This window comes from Pinus tabuliformis, chromosome 2_2, assembly GCF_031772625.1.
Source record: "Pinus tabuliformis cultivar Carrire ecotype Pingquan chromosome 2_2, CPIR1, whole genome shotgun sequence".
In the NCBI taxonomy this organism is placed as follows: Eukaryota; Viridiplantae; Streptophyta; class Pinopsida; order Pinales; family Pinaceae; genus Pinus; species Pinus tabuliformis.
Genome location: NC_142300.1, coordinates 930,203,734 through 930,227,583, shown reverse-complemented (window position 1 = coordinate 930,227,583; position 23,850 = coordinate 930,203,734). Strand labels below are relative to the sequence as shown.

Genomic DNA, 23,850 nt, shown 5'->3' with positions numbered 1-23,850 from the left:
AAAGGAATCTTCTCATAGCCATCAAGGAGGTAGCTGGGCTTAAAGAGTGGGGATTTGGGTGACAGTGGGCCCTCATCTTGTGTGTGTCAATCAGAGTAGGTTGCATGGACCTCAACAACCCTACTGATTTGATTAGAGACAGGGATAAAACTTTTTAAAGGGAGGGCATGCTGTGTACCTCACCACATAAGCTTTTAGACATTACATAATATAAATCAGCTATTTTGTCTGTAAGCTCATAATTTTGTAATAATGTTCTTGTCTTAGGTCTTTATAATACCATATTTTGATATCTGTAAAATGCCATTGTTGTGTAATAAGGGTCTTATCACTTTTATTAGTAACTAGAGCTTTTAAGTTTTAGGGTTTCCACCTCATTTGGTATAAAGAGTCCCCTTTCATTTGTAACATTTATCATTTCAGAAATACAATCAAAAAGTTCCTTTGGAGAAGATTTGTCCATTAATCCTGATTTGCAAGTACAATCCACCCATTGGGTGTGCAGGTGCCTCCACTAGTTTCGTTCTTTTCTTTTTTCTATCTTTTGAGTTTCACTCCTATCATATTTCTGTTGTTATTTTCAGTTCCTTGGGTAGTTGCAATGATAGATTCTTTTTTGGATACAACCATACTGCATTCGATGTAGTACTTTGTCACACACTTGCATCTTTTCTCCTTCATTAGTTTTGCTATATTTTTATGATTAATAACTAGCTAGCAAGAAGTATGAATTTTGAATAAAATGGGGTTTTTCTAATCTGTTTGTGAGGAGTGTCAGTTTCTGAAATAACAACTTATTTTGCTTTGCAGCTCCTGAAGGACTTCCCAAAGGATTTGGTGTCACTGAAAAGAGCCCAGGTGCTTTGCTTTTACATTGGCCAACCTGATCTTTCTCTTCAGCTTGTAGAGCAGGTATTGCTTCCCCTTTCTGTCAGGTATATGTCTAATACGCATTCTGAAGACCTTGACGTGGTATATAAGTTTTAGAGACCTATTATATTTATTACTAATCTAATTGAATAGTATTTCAAAAAACATATGGTGTATCTCATAAAAGATGCATGATGATTCAATTTTCTCATACGGGGTTTTCTATGGAATTGAAAATTGCTTTGGTGAGCAGTTAAGAAAGATATTCTTTCATTTCCTTCTAGGTTTTTTTTATCTACTATGCATGCCAGAAAAGAATTAAACAACCAATAGAAGTTAGCCTGTAACAGGAGTCAGGACATTTCTCTTACACTCTACCTTTCAATCTGAAAATTATATGTTCAGAAGAGTCTGAGATTTTCTATTCATAGATTCTGACTTATCAAGGCAGGTTTTGCCAGCAAATCAAGGTGAAAACTATATATATGGAATGCTTTCATTTTCTTTACTGGAGGTTGGGTGAATGGGGGATGCAGAATTGGCTTCAAGGAAAGGCTTGACAATCAAAAGTGATGACCCATGGTCTCAGCATGCGGTGTGTGCCACAACACAGCAGACACTTAGCATGCTGTATTTTAAATTTTTATCCAAGATTGATGGCTTATTTTTTGCATTGCATTTGAAAAATAGTATTTTGTTTTGGTTGGGGGCACCTACTTTATTTGTGTTAATCATTTTACAACATGTCTTTGATCTCCATTAGTTTTTGGTACAGCTATGTCATGTGTTTCAGCATGAATGTCGCTTTAAGGAGGCAGTCCAATTTATGAAAACATGTTTGGATTCATGGAATGCTTGTTGTTCATTCATGTGAAGTAGTCTTTTCCCTCTTCTATCACTGTTCAGTGATCCATACATTACAGATGGTAGGTAGTTTGCAAAGTGGGTTCGATCATGCACTGACATATTTTAGGGTGCCAGGTATACTCACAATTGGTGGCATCTAGTGTTATGTTACTTGGAAGGCCATGCACATTTGAGTAAAGTGCTCCATATATATGACTCCCATATCTTGGCTTCTTTGCAAAGAGAGAATGTTGATCCTTCACACGTCATGATTACTATAACCTTTCTCCATTTTTGCTAAATTGGGAGAGTGACCTGGTCTAAGATATTCTTAAGATTACTTGCTCTTGGTTTTCATTTGCAATCGGCTGTCTTTTGGGTTCTCAGGTTTACTTGAATGCTCTAGGGTTGCTGTTGAATATTCATGTGCATGGACATTCTGGTATTATTGATGATAGAATGAGAGATCTTTCATATCACCTTCTGGATCAAGTGAGTACTTACAATCATGATATACATATTGGAAATGCATGGTCCAAAAGGTTTATGCTGATGTCTGATAAGTTAATTGCTTCACCTTGTCCTATCTTATTCTGAATAAATGTGATTTAAAACACTAGATGAGATTATGACTATAACAGACATTTACCTATGCAGATTTGACTTCATGATTTATATATTAGACCAAACAATCAAATGGGATTGACATGTAAATATCAGAAAGAATTATATAGCCATACACGACAGTCACCAAAGAAAGGGGCTTTTTAGAAACATGGGAAAAATAGATTACAAATGGATGAAAAGACTATTGTTTGAGTGAGAAGTTAAGAATGATTTAAGTGTTGCAACCCCAAAACCTCAGTCAATATTAAATTGACATCATGAAGTAAGAAGAGGTAGCAGAGCACATCTAGAAAAGCATAAATATTTACATAAGAAAGACACGTTATCCAAGATAAGAAAGGCTGACTCAGACCCAAAATGCAGCTTGCAATGAATTGTGATCAAGGCTGGCATCAAATCACAGTGCTGAAATTGAGATGACCAGGGAAGAAGCTCCAGTCACTGGACAATGTAAAACATGGCTAACAACCATGAATGCAACTTCTAAAGTGAATATGATCAGAATACATTTCCACAACATACGTTTATGAACACCCAACTGCCAGAGTGATACTAGTAGATCATGAAAAACATGAAATCTGGAGAAGTAATTTCTCTCAAAAGTTTGTGTCTATGCAATATATTAAAATACAAAACACATTTAATAATAAAGGAGACTAGAAGCAACTAATAGTTTGAGTTGGTAGCAGGTAGTTCAAGTTTTTTGTTTCTTCTTCTTCTTAGGGGGCTGGGAGGGGGATAAATCTGATTTTTGGGGTTTGTGGAAATAATAACATAAACAAGCTATTGTATTTCCCAATGTAGAATCTCGATGCAGATGGAATGCAGGAATGATTGATAAACCCTGGAAGCAGGTATACTCCACAGAAAATCTTGGCCTCTGAAGGTTCGTTTTGGTTTGGATACTGCACACCTGTAGCATATAATCTCATAGAATCAGCTAACTGGAGATCCCAATTAGGCCATTCCTCCTGTAATTCAGTGGCACCTTGTTGTGATTTCCTTTCTTGGTATTGCTCAGGCCAATACAAATGTATATCAGGGGCCGACCTGGAATGATAGAAAAGAGCCCATATTCATTTTTGTAAAATTGGGGATCGTTTAGCCTCAATGAAGAGTTTATGATGTAATTCTTGCACTTCAATGTCGGAAAGGCCATCAAATCGATGCATCCCTAAACTGATATGGTCTAGAGCCTCTCCTTCTTTCATGGTGTCCACAATAGGATTACAGAACAGAACTAGATCTCCTGCCATGCAATCCTATGTAATAAACAATCCCCTGTCCAAACAAGATTCATCTGATACCTTGATTTCTATGGGACCTACAAAACCAGAGCTGCAGTGCTCCATTTTCATTCTCGGCTTAGAAAGAAACCGCTTGAATTGCTGGCGGAATTTCAGAATTTTAAATTTAAATGGTTCAAATTACATTATAATGCATTTAATATTTATAATATGGATGACCCTTTCCAAATTTATACCTCCCACTATATATTAAATATTATTCATCAAAATACACTCCCTTAAAGAATGCCAAGAAATCACCACCTAGGAATTTTGAAACCTGATGGGGGTGTTATAATGGGAATTAAATGGATCCTATTGGATTTGATGTGCCCTCTCACCACCTCCCTCCTATTCATGCCACCACATCATAGTGAATTTATGGGACCTCGCCTCCCAAGGAGTGTAGAAGAAGCCCTTTGGCATGATTTTTTTTTTTATTTTTTATTTTTTATTTTTTTCTGCTCATCTACATGAATTGGGTTCACTCCAATATGCTCTTCATCCTTGGCCACTAGCTCAAGATTTAGTTAACACTTTGACACCTACTCCTATTGCTTCCCTTGCCCACCATGCACTCACATTCCTATCTGGTTTCTTGGGTGGGTTTCCTTTTGTCTACTTCATTGGTTCCCCCCCTCCCTTAGCGACTTTTTCTGATGGAAAAGGCTTAGCCCCGAGCTCGTCCTTGGTGCAACTTGCTTAGAAAGTTATCACGACCTATCTTTTTCATAACTATCTCATGTAGCTTCCCTCCCATCCCTGTGTTAGACTTTGTGACATCTTGCTACCTCCAACAACCATGACTCATTAGCGAGCTCTTTGCCAACATGGAAATGGTGGTCATGGCACTTTAGGGGGCTCTCAAGCATGACTGCGAGTAGAATCTCTAGCCTCAAACTTCCATGCTTATAAGCCTCTAGACATTCAAGAGGAAATGGTTATGTGAATGACGTATTATGTGTGAGGAAGTCTAGTGTTCAAATCTCTCTAATTTACATTTATGTGCTAAAAAGACATACATACACGACTAGAGTTTATAATGATAGCGATTGGAATCGATCCTATCTAGGTCACATGGGTATGAGGTCTAGTGTTCAAATCTCTCTAATTTACTTTTATGTGCTAAAAAAACATACATACGCCACTAGAATTTATAATGATAATGATTTAAATCAATCCTATCTATGTCACATGAATATGAGATCCTATCTGTATCACATAAGTATGAGATTAACCCGTTACCAATTTCTCTAATTTCTCTAGATACCAAAATAAATTACAAATTTTATTAAAAAATTATAATATTTATTTTATTATATTTATAAAATAGAAAATTCTGATTCTACGTAACATATACACGGAGAGATCAAAATGCACACATATAACTAACCATGTTAAATTTCATGTGAAGTACACTATTATTAAGGTTCAACCCATAAGTTTTAGGTGTATAGGTCCATCATGTAACATCAAATGACGAGTTGCATGGTCCCATGCTTCGAGGATCACCCATGCCTAAAAGTAATTCCTAATATTGCAAACATACATAGTACCTCTTGTGTATGCAACCTTGTGTATCTCTAGTCATACATCATTTTCTACTACGGCCACTACTCACCTTTTGAGGGTTGTCCGACCAACATATGTGGCTATCTTCTTACTCCAAGCCTTCCGAGCTCTATGCCTAGAGTAATTTCCACTTTTCTAGGACTATTTCAATGGTTGATCATTTCATAAAATTCTAATAAGATTCCCACTCATAGTATAGAGAAATAATCCAAAATAAAAATTTGAAAATAGCCTAATTATATATCTTTTTAATGCCTAACTACATTTTTTTTATGGCCAATTCTTTACCATAAGATTAATAAAGATAAATGGTTAAAATTAGAAAAAGTTTAGAGTTGTAATGAAGGGGAATTGAATATTGTTATACTTGAGAAAAAATATTTTAAAGATATAATATTTATTAATAAAAGGTATAAGAAAAGTAATGTTTTATTAAAAAAATAGTTTTAAAATGAAAAATTATTATAAATAAATATTTGTTATATTTTATTATTTATGGGTCGTGTATAAAAGTGGGTTAAAGTTAGTTTTTTTTTTAAGTAATTTTTTTAATGTTTTAGATTTTGAGGGTTTGGTTTTGTAAGGTGGTCAAGGTTTGAAATTTGTGGTAGTTGAGAGGAGAAACCATAAAAAATATCAACCTTGTTAAGGGTTGGTATGATCTAGATCAGGGGTAGTACTTAAGTGCTTTTGACGGTTTATATACCCATGGGTCACAATTTCTTAGACCACAAACTAATCCCTTAAGTAATAGACATGCTAGGAACCCCACACACACATATAATATTATATAGCAACCACACACACATATGACATGCTAGCAACCACACACACATATAATATTGTGTGTGTGTGTTAACATGTCCATTACTTAAGGGATTAGAGTATGGTCTAAGAAATTGCAACCCATGGTTCTTTAAACTGTAAAAATCACTAAGGTATTGCACCTGATCTCGGCCATACCAACCCTTAAAATGGTTGGTTTTTTATGGTTTATGGTTTGACCCAGAGGGGTTTTGAATCTTGAATCTCATAGTTTACATAATACTTCATAACATGACAACTGCTAATTGAATTGCCCCCACAAGCATGTTTTATTAAGATATAAGAGTTATTTTATTTTATTTTATTTATATATATATATATATATTTATATATATATTATTTTATTTTTATTTTTTATTTTAAATGGGTGAAAAAATAAGATAGACAACATATTTTAAAATGAAATTTGGTGTAGCTATGTAATTTTTACTATATTTGCTTAGAGTTAAATAATCTCTTGAATGAGAATTAGAATCATGATTGAGAATTTGCTTATGTTTACATGGAGTTAAAAAAGTCTTGAACGTGAATTAAATTTCTTATACTACAATTTTTGTCTAACCATGATTCAAATTTCCGGGAAAAAAAAATTGTTAACTAAAAAGTAAGACTCTTTATCTAAATTATTGATAAGAATCATCTAAGCCCTCAAATTAAAATCTTCTCAACTATTTTGAGCCTACAAAGGGATCAAATTTCTAAGGTGCATGCTTTTCGTTTAGATCCATCTTAACTCTAGATTTAGTGAGCATAGAGGGGGATTTAATTTCTTGATGATAATGTTAGAGTTTGTTCTATTTGCAGAGTTTGGGAAATCTTACAAAGACCCAGGATTTCACACGAGTGAGAGAGACAATTTACTTGATGTGGTTTATAAACATGTATATGCATCTCCTAGATGGGGAGGAGTAAGTGGAGGGATATGGAGATGAGTATGAGATTGTTTTGTGTGAGAAATCCATCACAACTTGCTAGATTTCTCACTCTACAATGTTTCTATGTGCTTGAGTTTGCGCTAAAAGGAAATCTAACACATGTTAGGTTTTCTTTTACATTGCAATGTTGTTAATCTAGCACACATTAGACTTATTTAGTCCTAAAATTTTGTTATGTTCTTGTGTTTGTGCTAGAAGGAAATATAGCATGTGTTAGATTTCTTTCAAATTTAGATGTGCTTGTGTTTGTGTTGGAAGAAAATTTAACACAAGCTAGATTTCTTATACTCTACAATGTTGTTGTTGGCAATGTGCTTGTATTTGTGGTAGACATAAATCTAGCACTTGCTAGATTTCTCAATCTACAATGTTTCTATGTGCTCAAGTTTGCGCTAAAAGGAAATCTAACACATGTTAGATTTTATTTTACATTGCAATGTTGTTAATTTAGCACACATTAGACTTATTTAGTCCTACAATGTTGTTATGTTCTTGTGTTTGTGCTCGAAGGTAATATAACATGTGTTAGATTTCTTTCAAATTAAAATGTGCTTGTTTGTGTTGGAAGAAAATTTAACACAATCTATAATTCTTATACTCTACAATGTTGTTGTTGGCAACGTGCTTGTATTTGTGGTAGACATAAATCTAACACTTGCTAGATTTCTCATTCTACAATGTTTCTATGTGCTTGAGTTTGCGCTAAAAGGAAATCTAACACATGTTAGATTTTCTTTTACATTGCAATGTTGTTAATCTAGCACACATTAGACTTATTTAGTCCTACAATGTTGTTATGTACTTGTGTTTGTGATAGAAGGAAATATAGCACGTGTTAGATTTCTTTCAAATTTAAATGTGCTTGTGTTTGTGTTGGAAGAAAATTTAACACAAGCTAGATTTCTTATACTCTACAATGTTGTTGTTGGCAACGTGCTTGTATTTGTGGTAGACATAAATCTAGCACTTGCTAGATTTCTCACTCTACAATGTTTCTATGTGCTTGAGTTTGCGTTAAAAGGAAATCTAACACATGTTAGATTTTCTTTTACATTGCAATATTGTTAATCTAGCACACATTAGACTTATTTAGTCCTACAATGTTGTTATGTATTTGTGTTTGGGCTAGAAGGAAATATAGCATGTGTTAGATTTATTTCAAATTTAAATGTGCTTGTGTTTGTGTTGGAAGAAAATTTAACACAAGCTAGATTTCTTATACTCTACAATGTTGTTGTTGGCAACGTGCTTGTATTTGTGGTAGACATAAATCTAGCACTTGCTAGATTTCTCAATCTACAATGTTTCTATGTGCTTGAGTTTGCGCCAAAAGGAAATCTAACACATGTTAGATTTTCTTTTACATTGCAATGTTGTTAATCTAGCACAAATTAGACCTATTTAGTCCTAAAATGTTGTTATGTTCTTGTGTTTGTGCTAGAAGGAAATATGACATGTGTTAGATTTCTTTCAAATTTAAATGTGCTTGTGTTTGTGTTGGAAGAAAATTTAACACAAGCCAGATTTCTTATACTCTACAATGTTGTTGTTGGAAATGTGCTTGTATTTGTGGTAGACATAAATCTAGCACTTGCTATATTTCTCAATCTACAATGTTTCTATGTGCTTGAGTTTGCGCTAAAAGGAAATCTAACACATGTTAGATTTTCTTTTACATTGCAATGTTGTTAATCTAGCACACATTAGACTTATTCAGTCCTACAATGTTGTTATGTTCTTGGGTTTGTGCTCGAAATATAACATGTGTTAGATTTGTTTCAAATTTAAATTTGCTTGTGTTTGTGTTGAATAAAATTTAACACAAGCCACATTTCTTATACTCTACAATGTTGTTGTTGGCAACGTGCTTGTATTTGTGGTAGACATAAATTTAGCACTTGCTAGATTTCTCACTCTACAATGTTTCTATGTGCTTGAATTTGCGCTAAAAGTAAATCTAACACATGTTAGATTTTCTTTTACATTGCAATGTTGTTAATCTAGCACACATTAGACTTATTTAGTCCTACAATGTTGTTATGTTCTTGTGTTTGTGCTAGAAGGAAATATAGCATGTGTTAGATTTCTTTTCAATTTAAATGTGCTTGTGTTTGTGTTGGAATAAAATTTTACACAAGCTAGATTTCTTATACTCTACAATGTTGGTGTTGGCAACGTGTTTGTATTTGTGGTAGACATAAATCTAGCACTTGCTAGATTTCTCAATCTACAATGTTTCTATGTGCTTGAGTTTGCGCTAAAAGGAAATCTAACACATGTTAGATTTTCTTTACCATTGCAATGTTGTTAATCTAGCACACATTAGACTTATTTAGTCCTAAAATTTTCTTGTGTTTGTGCTAGAAGGAAATATAGCATGTGTTAGATTTCTTTCAAATTTAAATGTGCTTGTGTTTGTGTTGGAAGAAAATTTAACACAAGCTAGATTTCTTATACTCTACAATGTTGTTTGGCAACATGCTTGTATTTGTGGTAGACATAAATCTAGCACTTGCTAGATTTCTCACTCTTCAATGTTTCTATGTGCTCATGTTTGCGCTAAAAGGAAATCTAACACATGTTAGATTTTATTTTACATTGCAATGTTGTTAATCTAGCACACATTAGACTTATTTAGTCCTACAATGTTGTTATGTTCTTGTGTTTGTGCTCGAAGGAAATATAACATGTGTTAGATTTCTTTCAAATTCAAATGTGCTTGTCTTTGTGTTGGAAGAAAATTTAACACAATCTAGAATTCTTATACTCTACAATGTTGTTGTTGGCAATGTGGTTATATTTGTGGTAGACATAAATCTAGCACTTGATAGATTTCTCACTCTACAATGTTTCTATGTGCTTGATTTTGTGCTAAAAGGAAATCTAACACATGTTAGATTTTCTTTTACATTGCAATGTTGTTAATCTAGCACACATTAGACTTATTTAGTCCTACAATGTTGTTATGTTCTTGTGTTTGTGCTAGAAGGAAATATAACATGTGTTAGATTTCTTTCAAATTTAAATGTGCTTGTGTTTGTGTTGGAAGAAAATTTAACACAAGCTAGATTTCTTATACTCTACAATGTTGTTGTTGGCAATGTGCTTGTATTTGTGGTAGACATAAATCTAGCACTTACTAGATTTCTCACTCTACAATGTTTCTATGTGCTTGAGTTTGCGCTAAAAGGAAATCTAACACATGTTAGATTTTATTTTACATTGCAATGTTGTTAATCTAGCACACATTAGACTTATTTAGTCCTACAATGTTGTTATGTTCTTGTGTTTATGCTCGAAGGAAATATAACATGTGTTAGATTTCTTTCAAATTAAAATGTGCTTGTGTTTGTGTTGGAAGAAAATTTAACACAATCTAGAATTCTTATACTCTACAATGTTGTTGTTGGAAACATACTTGTATTTATGGTAGACATAAATCTAGCACTTGCTAGATTTCTCACTCTACAATGTTTCTAGGAGCTTGAGTTTGCGCTAAGAGGAAATCTAACACATGTTCTACACTTGATTAGCTATTATTGTGAGTTCTACACTTGTTATTGTTCTTGTTCATTTTGTTACACATATAATGATGCGAGTAGTTATAGTATTTATAAATTCATATTTTCTTCAATAATTCGAAACTGTGATAATAATTTTTTACTTTATTTTCAGAAACCATGGACTATGAAGCTAGTGAGAATTCAAAGGAAGCATCCAAGGAAAAAGGAAGTTCAAGAAACACAACACCAAATTCTTTAAATGGTATGAAAATTTTAAAATTAGTTTATACTTTGTTACAATCGTTAGACATTATGTTAATAACTGGTTGTTGATTAATAAAAACCATGGAAATAGCCTTAGGAGTGGTGTTTTTTATTTTTTTATTTTATTTATTTTATTATTTATTTATTTTTTTTCCGAGCAATTTTAGCTAGGTGATAACTATTGGTGTCATATAGTAAACTTGCATAACATATGTACTTATTTATTATTGTGCGTGTAAATGGAAATCGTGTATTATAAGGTTGTTTAATAATATTTGGTATTTCATGTCTTCCATTTTTTTTTTCTAGAAACTGTGGAAACTGGTGTGCGTGAAATTCGAAGTAAAGTAGTGAAGAGAAAAAGAAAAACAAGTGATATACAAATGATGCCTCCTTCAACTGGTATGGTGGTTTTATATTTTTTGTACTTTTTTAGAAATGGTTGGATTAGGTGGTTTCTTTTCCTAGCAATTTTACCCAGGTGATAACTTTTGGTGTCATATAGTAAAATTGCATTAAAATATGTACTCATTTATTATTGTGCATGTAAATGGAAATCGTGTATTATAAGGTTGTTTAATAATATTTGGTATTTTATGTATTCCATAATTTTTTTTTTTTCTAGAAACTGTGGAATCTGGTGTGCCTGAAATTTGAAGTAAAGTAGTGAAGAAGAAACAAAAAATAAGTGATATACAAATGATGCCTCCTTCAACTGGTATAGTGGTTTTATATTTTATGTACACTCTCTTAGAAATTGTTAGATTAGGTGATTTTTCAATATTTAAAAGAACATTATGTGACAATATTTGAAATTATATTTTCATTTTGATTCATGCAAATATTTTTTTGTTGTTATTTGCAGAATCGGTTGGCCCTAAAGCAAATGAAATGTTACAACTATCACTTAAGAAAAGGAAAAGTTATTCAACTCAAATGGCAGTATCAATAGCACCTTCTACTTCTGCTTTTGAAAAAATACAATACATCTAATAAATATGAGTTTGTGCAAGATTGGTACATCCAAATAGAAGCTCCCCTGAATATGTTTCCTGATATGTATCTATTTGGATCAATAGATGGAAAAGAACTAGAGATATTAGGAATAATAATTAATTGTTATGCTTGCAATGAAAATGACATTGAATTTCAAGTGGAAATGATTAAAGAAAATGAGGTAAAATTAATTTCATGTCAAGTGGAGTATACAAATTTTAGACCAGATTTGATTGAAGCTTCAAGTACGGATTCAACAAATACGATAAAGAATTCAATGTTCAAGTTGGATAACTATGAGAGCTTATCTAAATCTGGACTAAATAGTTGCACAGATCTTTTAAAACACATTGCCACTGTTCTGAGATATCGCTATGTAAGAAGTAAAAAAAACATCATCTGTACTTCTTCATTTACAACAAAAAGGTAAATTTCTTGATAAAATACCAGATGATAAACTTGATTCTCAATTACTTGCTTTGAGAAGAGTATATTTATCTGATTTGGAGGAGAACATAACAGAAAGTGATTTCAAGCCTACTACAGAATTTCAAAAAACTAGGAAAGTTGAATATGAGACAACAAATCAATGTGATGAGATTCATGAAGCCTTCAAGAATTGCTATCTATTTTCAAACTCCTTTAGTAGAAAAGTGGCTGTTGAAAGATGTATAGAAGCCCCCAAAGTGTTCAAATTAAGATCACGAGATGATTTAAATGTTCAAGTATTAGTGAAATCATTCCTAGAAAAATTTCAAACCTCATTACCCGATGCTCTTCTGATTCCATTTGACATCAATGAGTCTGATCCATTGGTAAACTCTATCAAAATTATAAATGAGACAGATCTAAATTCCAAGAATATCAATTTTTGGATAGTTGATGGTCAACACACCATTCAAGCAACGAAAGAAATTTTAACAAATCCTAAATATAATGTATCTACAGAAGCGAAAAAAATATATAAAAAACGTAATGCTCGATTCTTGCATCCATCAGTTGAACCCACTGAGGTGATCTGCATTTGTTGTCAATTAAATTCTGCAAATAAGGTATTCTTCAAAACTCCATTTATTGATTGTGTGCGCTCGGCAAGGCATTTCTTAATTGCCAATGACAAATTAAAGAAAAGGAGGATTGGATGTTCTAAGACGGCTGAAGACAAGGTATGTAATTTTAATTATTTTTACATTTAACATTTTATTATTGTATCTATTTTTATTGTAGATAAATGACTAAAGTTGATAATATAAGTCATATTTTCTCATATTTATAATGAATTCTCATTAGTTTATAACACCTTATTTAGTTTCATTTTTACATTGAATTCTTATTAGTTTATATTTATTATTTTATCAGGTTGATGATGAAATGTTGTGCTCATTCTTCGACTGTCCAATTACAAATTTTTCTGATAAAAAAATTCTCTTATATCTTGAGGAACCTATTTGGGATAAATGTGACACTGTTTTTAACTATTACCAACTAGGCACATTAAAGTGTTCTCCAAGCCAACCCAATTTTGAGAACTACAAGAGAAATAGTCTACACAGTTTGAGAGCAGCTACTCTTCGGCCCCTTCAGGGATTAACCATGGAGGAAATTGCTTTAGTAGTAGATAAGCTATTGGATGGAACCATTTGGTTTTCTATTCCACTTAATCATCCATCAAATGCCACAAAATTAAAAGATTATTGTTCTAAATTGAAAACCAACAGAACAATATTGGATGCAATGGTTACATATTGTCAAAGTCATGATCAGAACTTGAATGAGATGACTCTTACCACATTCAACATTCTTGAGCATTATGAAATTAATGATATCATATTTACCAATTTTTTCAACACGGTGGAGGGGTCTACTTATGTCAAAGGAACACGTAATACAAAGATAGAGTCCCTTTCTCAGCAAGCATGTGGAGTCCTTGACAGAATAATAAATGGATCAACAAGTGTTCAACAGGTTGACAACAATTTTGAATTTGGTTGTCATTTTGGGCGCCCTAATCTTTTGTCAACACTTTTGCACTCTTTTCCATGTCAGTTGCAACTAGTTTTACATACTGACCTTGTTGTTTTGGATACATTGGCTTTGAAAAAAGAACAATTCCACAAGGGATATTATATTGAATTTTTTCGATTTCTTATCGAAAAAAATGAGTTGAATGACTTTAATACAGTTCTCTTAGTAGAACTTTGGTTTTGTAATGATGTACGCCAGTCTTTGGAAATTTCCATAAAGAACTCCAAGTTCAACTATAAAATGACTAGTGGCATTTATGAATATAAGTCCCAAAACAATTATAGTTATGATATAGTTCTTACTATACATTTCTATACTTCAGAATTAAAAATTTTGGAGGCTATCAAATACTCTCACACATTTGAAGACACATTTGATGAAAATGAGAGAGATTATGATTTTTGGATGGATTTATTCGAAAAATACCAACAATGTAGTGATGCAAAAGTGGTTATTTCTCTTTATGCGGGGACAAATTTAATCAAGGCCTGTTGTACATATGGAAGAAGAATTTCATGTGTTGTGCAAATAGAGACACAAAGGACAATCATGTTAAATAATTACAAATCTTTTCAACTATCAAATCTAGGATCCATTAACTTCTTGGAAAATTCAGGTACTACAATTCATTTTTTTTTCTTATAATACTTTGGATAATATTTTGTTCATATTTCTTAATTGTCAAAGTGTTTACTAAAATAATTAATGATGGAGATTCTAAAACAGAGAATGATGAAAGTGGGAAGCAAAAAAATAATCAACATAGTGCTCATGATGTTGAAAAAAGTATAGAGATGGAAATAGGAGGAGAAGGAGGAGAGGAAGAAGTTATCATACTAGGTACATAATTTTTTTGGTTTTTGCTCTTGATAATTTTTCAATTTATTTAATTTCCATATTCATAACATTTTTGGATGACTATTACAGGGAATTATGAGATGAATGGAATTAATCAAGACAATGACCATGGAACGATGGAGATAGAAATGGGTATTAATCAACATAACTCTATCTTTATTTTATTTTATTATTATTCTAAATTATTATTTTTATTATCGTGATTCATATCATTTCATATGTTGATTGTAGTTGGAAATAAAGAGAATGAATATAATGACCAGGGGACAGTCCTGCAAAACTACAATCAAGACCAAAATATTATTATGGACGATTATAGATGATTCTTTTTTTGTATAGTTGTTTAATAAATTTTGTTCATTGCCACAATTTATAACATTTTTTTATGTTTATTATAGCGACAAGCAAGGAGAACCAAGACATTGATCAAATGAAAGTTAAAGAAAACTTTAATCAAGAACAAAATATAACATCAGGTACTTATAATTTGTCCACTTGTTTTCCTTATTATTTAATGATTCTATTCATTTTCACAATTCAAAATATTTTATATGTTCAATTTGGAGACAACTAAAGGTAACAAAGATGATGATGAGGTGCAATGTTACAAATATGAAGATAATGTCATATCAGATACTTATAACTTGTCTTATTGTTTATCTTATTATTCTTCAAACTCTAATTCTTGTAATTACCATAACGTTGTATATTTTTATTATAGGAACAAATAAAAAAGATAAAATTAACAATCAAAATAATGTTAAAGGTGTGTGTGTGTGTGTTTTTTTCTTTTTAAAGGTTGCATTACTAATGTTTTTCTTGGTATTGGTATTTGATTGAAGGTTTAATAGGAAGTACAATTGGTATTTGATTGAAGGTTTAATATGTTTACTCTAGGTTCTATCAAGATGATAAAAGAAATTATTGTTTCATCTATAAATAGTGCGAAAACCTCTCAAGGTAAGTGTATCGTTTCAACAATTTTTTTAGTAATTTTTGTAACATGAATAAAATGGTTTGACTAGATTATTTTCCATTGTGTTGCAGCCAAAATAACTGAAAAGAAACTAGTTATTTTTGAAATAAAAGGGCATTTTTTATCATAGCATCGATGATGAAGCAACAAACAAAGGGCATATTGAGAAAATGGGAGCTGATGCTGATTACACAATAGAGAAAAAATTATTTTGGATTCATCCACATGCAAAATCATTTTTTGAAATGTGTTTCAAAAATGAATCTCTTGACATTGCAATTTGGACGATAGCTTTGAAACAAAGCACAACAAGATTTCTAAAAAAGTTGGTTTCAGAAACATTACAAGATAAACTTTTGTTTAAGTGGATTGCTTCAGACTGTAAACCACAAAAGGGACATAAGGTCATTGACAATCCAACGAAAGTTATACACACTAAATCATTGAAAAAAGTGTGGGAAATGCATACCCAATATGACGCAACCAATACTATTATAGTTGATTGTTTAATTGAGAGAGTGAAAGAGAATCCAAAAGAAAATGTGATTCTTGCCCCTCCATTCATTGGAGCAATTCAAGGGGATAATTTGTTGATCAATGAGCTATGGAGAATATTGCATAAACTCAACAAGGCTACGGATGTGCGAGCTATTTTGAAGGATGTTCAATTACATTTAGAAGTACCTTAAGATTACCGATGTCTATTTCATGCTATTATATGTATGACATCATGAATTATTACTTTTATTTCACAGCACTAATAAAAGAATTGTTGATTTGGTTTGTCATTACCAAAAATAAAATATTTTATTTTTCTTTATTTTTGGTGAGATGAATGGTCATTTAATGTTTTCATATCAAAATTTCCCATGCTATATTTTTTTTACAGTGGATTACATTGTATGTAAAATTAATAGATAACTGGTCTATTTGTTTTAATTAGATCATTACAATTATTTGCTTTAAATGTGGTTTAAGTTATTGTTATACCTCTTATAAATTAGTAATGTGAAGGATGACCCATGGCATTCTTATAACCTTTTTTATTCCATATAAGTTGAAAAACTATATTAAGTTGTATGTAGCACCAACAATAAACATACAATTTGTACTAAAAGAAGCACCAAAAGAAACTAAGGTAGAAACTCTATAAATTAACATATAATTAATTAGGTTTGAAATTTAAAAATTGTATTATATTTTTCAATTGCAATTAAATAAATCATTATAAGTCTTAAAATCATTGATTTAAATGGTGGGTCAATGCATTCTTATAAGACTTTTATTCCATACAAATTAAATAAAGGTATTAGGTTGTATGTATGAAGTAAACATATTATTTGTTTGTTCATTTTAATGGGGCAATTGTATTTGTATTTTGTGATACTCTGAACTCATTGTAAAATTACCTTAGCATACAAATGGAAATAATTCATAATAAATATTAACATCATTTTTAAAATGATAGGTTTCTATGTCCTTAAGCAATGAAGTGTTGAGGTGAAGATATGTTAATATCATACATGTGGTTACAGTGCAGATGCAGATGGGCATTACTACAAGTCAGAAGATGTTGTTTATATTTGAAATGGAAGGAGTATTCTTCCTATAATGCACCAAAGATGAACAAAATTTTCATATTCAAAGAGAACCAGATTGGCAGTTTGGTGATAGGTCCTTTTTTTTAAGGCCTTTTCAGTTAGAAGAATTAAAATATTGCTTAAGAAACTATGATGTCGCAATATGGACATTAAATGTCACTGACAAGTACATCCGAAAAGTACTTGAAAAATCAAATATTGATATAGAGGAATTTAAATTTGCATGGGACAGGTCTCATTGTCATTTGCAAACAAAATTGGAAGTAGGGAGAACAAGACAATTTTATGAGAAAAATTTGATTAATGTGTGGTCCCAATATGGAGATAATTATGAAGAATCAAATGTATTGCTAATAGATACAAAAAAGCATACTTCTCAATTCATCAGATATCGATCAAACCACATCTTGATAAAATCATATCCAGGAAAAGAGCAAGATATGTGGCTTCTGCAAGTTTTATTCCCCTTTCTTAAGACACTTCATCGTATCAAACAAAAACATGAGTACATTCGAATGTTCAATAGAACATGTACTTCATTGTAGTTGATGGAGATAATTTCCTTTATAAATTTGTTGAAAAGTACATTCCAATTTTTCAATACATTTTGGACATAGCTTTTGTTGAATCAATTTGTATATTTTTGGAATATATGGGATGCCAATTATATTAATATGTATATTTCTTATTATTTATAATTGTTTTTGCAATGACTTTGTTGTATCGATTTTTTTTTCTAAGATGTGTGTGCACGCGCACGTGTGTTCTTAAATGAATTGTTTGCCATTCAAATTATCTTACATGAACCATCGAGGCATGTTATTGTTAATGACTTATGTTTACTTATATGTATCAATAATCATATATAAATGTGAAATATAAGTTTTGAAATAGAACTCCTTGCAAACAAAGGTGCTATTCTTACTAAAGAAATTATAATAATTTACTTGATAAATGTTATGTGCATTATTCACTATTCACAATGCATTATTCACTATTAAGGCTAATGATAAATGTGTCATAGGTAAATGATTTGATCTTTTTGAAGCATAAGATATGTGATTTCTCAATCGATAGTTTTCATAAATTTATATGCTTAAATAAACTAATGGTTGTAACTGCAATCATATCATATTGAAAATCAACAAGGCACAAAGTCAGTTATTCATTGTTTACATATAAAATGCACTAATATAAGTGCATAAATGTGATATGTAATTTTTGAGATAAAAAATATATTTTAAATAATTTTGCATTTCTTAAAAAAACATATACATGATGATAATGATTGATAAGTGGATTATCAAGGTTTGATTAGACACTATCATGGATGAATTATGTCATTGAACTTTTTGAACTGTAAGGCATCTAATTTCATTATTTAAAGTCATTTTTTTGTAAATTTGTATTTTAAATAAATTGAAATCATATCACTTGAGCTAGAATTATATTATTGACTTGTACTTAGTTATGTCCATCAATATGAGTATACTATGATGCATTTTTTTGAAAAATACGTCTTTTAATTTCTTGATAATAAGTATTAAGTGGACTATTTAGGCTTAATGGGTGATGGCTCATAAGTGAATACTACTCGTTAAATTGTAGGGCATTCAATTTTTAACCCATATTTTTTTTCATATATTCTTAAATCAACTATTTGTATATGCAATCATCTCATCTCATTTAATTTAATAAGGAATCCATTTATTGACTTTTATTTGTTTATCATGGATATTATTAAGATTGTATTAATCTCATATTGTATTGTTTTGAAACAAAACTCCATGAAAAACAAAATTCTCTTCTTAATAAAACATGGAATAATTAATTAACAATGTGTTAAGTGGACCATCTAGACTCATTAAAGAGATGGGTAAAAAATGGTTGTATTTAAACTTTTTTGCACCAAAAGACATTGATTTTCTAAACCATATTAGCATTTTTTCATTTTCATTTCTTAAATATTTTATTTGTGGTTTAAATAATTTCATGGAATCCAATATGATTTGAAGAATTTTATTTGGCTATATGCATTGATAGAAGTTCATAAATGTGATGCATTTTCTAAATGTAACTCTTAATGTAAGTAAATATATATATTTTACAAAACAAATTATAATTAATTGATAATGAGTTTTAAGTGGTCTATATAAAGCCATATATCTAAGTGTGTAAATGTGACACTTTTTTTTTAAAATAAAACTCCACCTAATATGAAATGTTTTGCCTAACAACACATGGAATAATTAATTGGTAATGAATGTTAAGTAGATTGTTAAAGTTATTTCAAGGTACAAGTCATAAATAAATGTATTCAAACTTTATGCAACACATGGCATTTGATTTTCCCACCTTTATTAACATTTTGTAAATTTCAATTCTTAAATAAATTATTTGTAATTGAAATAATCTCATAGAAACCAACAAGAAGAGTATGTATTAAATTATATTTAGTATGTATGTATGTATAAATGGAATTTATTTTTGAAATAAAGATCTCAATGTAAGTAAAAATATATATTTTTAGAAAATTAATAATTTAAAATCAATTATTTATGAGTTCTAACTGGTTTATTCTATTTTGAATTGACAAAATTTTCTAACTATGCATTATTAAATCAATTATTCCTATATGCAATCATGTCATATAAGTCAATAAGTCAAGAAACCATTAATTGATTTTTATTTAACTATCATGTGGTTTAATATGAATGTATAAATGTGAAATTGCTATTTCTAGAATAAAAAACCCTGTAAAGAAAATGAATTTTCTAATAAAACATGGATTAATGACTTCATCATGAGCATTAAGTAAACTATTTAAGCTCATTCAAGAGATGGGCCATAAATGGATGCCTTTAAACCTTTTTCACCATATGACATGCTTTTCCCATCAATATTAACATTTTGTAGATTTCAATTCTTAAATAAACTATTTGTACTTAAAATAATCTCATAGAATCCAACAAGAATCAGAAGTTATTTATTGAATTTCATTTAGTTATATGTATTCATATAAGTTTATAATTGTAATTTATTTTTGAAATAAAGCTATTAATGTAAGTAAAGATATATCTTATACAAAACTAATTATAATTAATTGGTAATAAACTTTAAGTGGTTTATTCAAACTACATGAAAAATCAAGTGTCATAGATGAATGCCTTTTAATACATATTTAATCTTCAAAATCAATATCTTAATGATAATTTATTTGTATTTACATTAAGTATTTAATAATTAAAGAACACGGGGACTTATATAAATTTCAACTAAAATACATGAGTTATGTTTCACACTTATTTCTTCCCCATTAAAAATGCTTATCATTTTCTCTTCTTAGTGAAAGTAATGATCAATCATGGTTTTCCATACAATTGGTTGACACTAAATTTACATCGAGACTATTATTGGTTTTGACAATGTTGACAAGGAGAGATCAATATCCACACTACCATCAACTGTGCTAATATTTGAAAACCCTTGCCTCCACTACTTACAAGAAGTCACCACTAAAGTTTCTTGTTTACTTCAATTTGTGACACTGTCCATCATAATGGAATGACTTGAATACCCATTTAAGAACTCTCATTTGATGTACTTGGATTTGAGTGGAGATAGATCAATGGTGCCTAACCTTCTTGAAATACCTAGATCAACAATGTATAACTTTTATAGTGGATGTCTGCATGCTATGAAGATGAATGATGACCCCCTCATTAGTGCTTCATAAAGGCACATAGGGACTATAGGAAATTGAGCACAAGAACATTTTACTAAGGTTTTAGTAGACTAGTTTCAAAGAAATGCAAGGGACACTTATCGTTGTCATTTACAATAAGATCTTCACATCACCATCATTCAATCAACAAATCCCCCGTAGGTTGGGGGAAAGGGGGTTAGAGTTGCCATACTAATATGATTTAGCTTAAATCAATTTCTTCTAACAGTTTGATTTCACACTCCTTTTGTGTATTGATACTATTGTACATAACAACCCCATGTTTGACCTATTCATGATCTCTAATTGGTTTGAAATTACTAAAATTATTTTAATGTTGAATCAAGTTAATATGACGATTTACAAAAATATGAATGTTGTTGAAGGCCTTGTAATAAAATACTTGCAAACAAAGGTGCTATTCTTACTAAAGAAATTATAATGATTTACTTGATAAATGTTATGTGCATTATTCACTATTCACAATGCATAATTCACTAGTAAGGCTAATGAGAAATGTGTCATAGGTAAATGATTTGATATTTTTGAAGCATAAGATATGTGATTTCTCAATCGATAGTTTTCATAAATTTATATGCTTGAATCAATTAATGGTTGTAACTGCAATCATATCATATTGAAAATCAACAAGGTACAAAGTGAGTTATTCATTGTTTACATATAAAATGCACTAATATGAGTGCATAAATGTGATATGTAATTTTTGAGATAAAAATGTATTCTAAATAATTTTGCATTTCTTAAAAAAACATATATATGATGATAATAATTGATAAGTGGATTATCAAGGTTTTATTAGACACAATCATGGATGAATTATGTCATTGAACTTTTTGAATTGTAGTGCATCTAATTTTATTATTTAAAGTCATGTTTTTGTAAATTTGTATTTTAAATAAACTGAAATCATCACTTGAGCTAGAATTATATTATTGACTTGTACTTAGTTATGTCCATTAATATGAGTATATACATGTGATTTATAATATCCATATATTATCATGCATTTTTTTTCGAAAAATAAGTCTTTTAATTTCTTGATAATAAGTATTAAGTGGACTATTTAGGCTAATGGGTGATGGCTCATAAGTGAATACCACTCATTAAATTGTAGGGCATTCAAATTTTAACACATAATTTTTTTTCATATATTCTTAAATCAACTCTTTGTATATGCAATCATCTCATCTCATTTTATTTAATAAGGAATCCATTTATTGACTTTTATTTGTCTATCACGTAATTTATTAAGACTGTATTAATCTCATATTGTATTGTTTTGAAACAAAACTCTATGTAAAACAAAATTCTCTTCTTAATAAAACATGGAATAATTAATTAACAAATTATGTGTCAAGTGGACCATCTAGACTCATTAAAAAGATGGGTCAAAAATGGTTGTATTTAAACTTTTTGCACCATAGGACATTGATTTTCCAATCCATATTAGCATTTTGTCATTTTCAATTCTTAAATAGTTTATTTGTGGTTTAAATAATTTCATTATTAGAATCCAATATGACTTGAAGACAAAATCACTGTTGATACTGGACATGAATGGGAAGTTATTTATTGAATTTCATTTAGTTATATGTATTCATATAAGTTTATAAATGTAATTTATTTTTGATTTCACACTCCTATTGTGTATTGATACTATTGTACATAACAACCCCATGTTTGACCTATTCACGATTTCTAATTGGTTTGAGATTACTAAAATTATTTTAATGTTGAATCAAGTTAACATGGCGATTTACAAAAGAATGAATGTTGTTGAAGGCCTTGTAATAAAAACTTCCAAATTTAATGAAATACGTGTTTCTTGGATTTGGATTTAAATGGATGTTATATATGAAAAAAACACGTGATTTGTAGCACATTCAGGTTCTTGGATTTGGATTTAAAGAAAAAAAAACATTGGAACCTTTTTTTCAAAAGTAAAATGGAAATGGTTAATTTTTACCTGAAAAGTTTTGTATTAAAGTAGGTTTGATTTTAAATATTATTTTTTTATTTAATAAATTATATAAATTTAAATTGTTTTGAATTTTTTCTTGTTATTATTTAAATATATTGTTTATTTTATTAAGATGAAATAAAATTTTAATTATAATGATCTCAAGAGGAGGGGTTCTCTATGATTCTATAGAAGTTAAAGGGTTAGAGTATTTATGGGGTTTAGGTCATCTAATTAATAATCAAATAGAATTTTATGGTATTTATCAAGATATTTAACAAGTTGAAAAAATCAAGTCAAGTAAGTCAAGTCACTTACTATATTGGGACATTTTTTCCTAATTATTCAACGTTGAAGGGCATAAATTGCAAATGAGCAATTTGAAAATTAATGGCCATATTAATACATCACTAATTCCCTAGACGTGGATGGAGTTAATCATTAAAAATAAAAATAAAATAGTTCAAAAGACCAATTATTATATCAAAAAATAAGGGGCCCATGGAACAATATGGTAGTCCCTTTCAAAAAATATCATGCAAGCTACTATAGTATTTATTCTTATATAATTTCTCTTGTTGTGAAGTGCCAAAAGGTCATCCTTTCTAGGAATAAAAGTACAAAGTACCCCTCATCCCAAAACATGCTTTCGTGATTTGATACTATTTGGCATGATGGCCTAATAATGAAGTGTGATGGAATTGAGTTAAGTTGTGAGTGTCAGAATATGATGAAAGGGTGGCTTGGGTCAATCTCGCCACCACCTTTCTCTGCATATGATGTTCATGAGCATGTTAATTCGAAGTGAGGAGAATGTGAATGCATTATCCATAGTTCGGGCAAGTTCCCATTGTGAGCAATGAGTTTGAGAAGAAGGGGTTGTTGTTTTCCTTCGAATTAGGGATATGATATTGTGCTCGTCAATCGGAGTCATGTGTCTATTCTCTACATCAATATCTAG

General features: G+C 30.3%; 1 long non-coding RNA gene across 1 annotated transcript; it reads left to right on the top strand.

Annotated features, from left to right (window-relative positions):
• Nucleotides 1-509: 509 nt before the first annotated feature.
• Nucleotides 510-1,742, top strand: LOC149196176 (uncharacterized). The gene is made up of 3 exons (XR_016254100.1): nucleotides 510-912; nucleotides 1,322-1,465; nucleotides 1,646-1,742. It is a non-coding gene; the product is annotated as an uncharacterized LOC149196176 (long non-coding RNA).
• The last annotated feature ends 22,108 nt before the right edge of the window (nucleotides 1,743-23,850 follow it).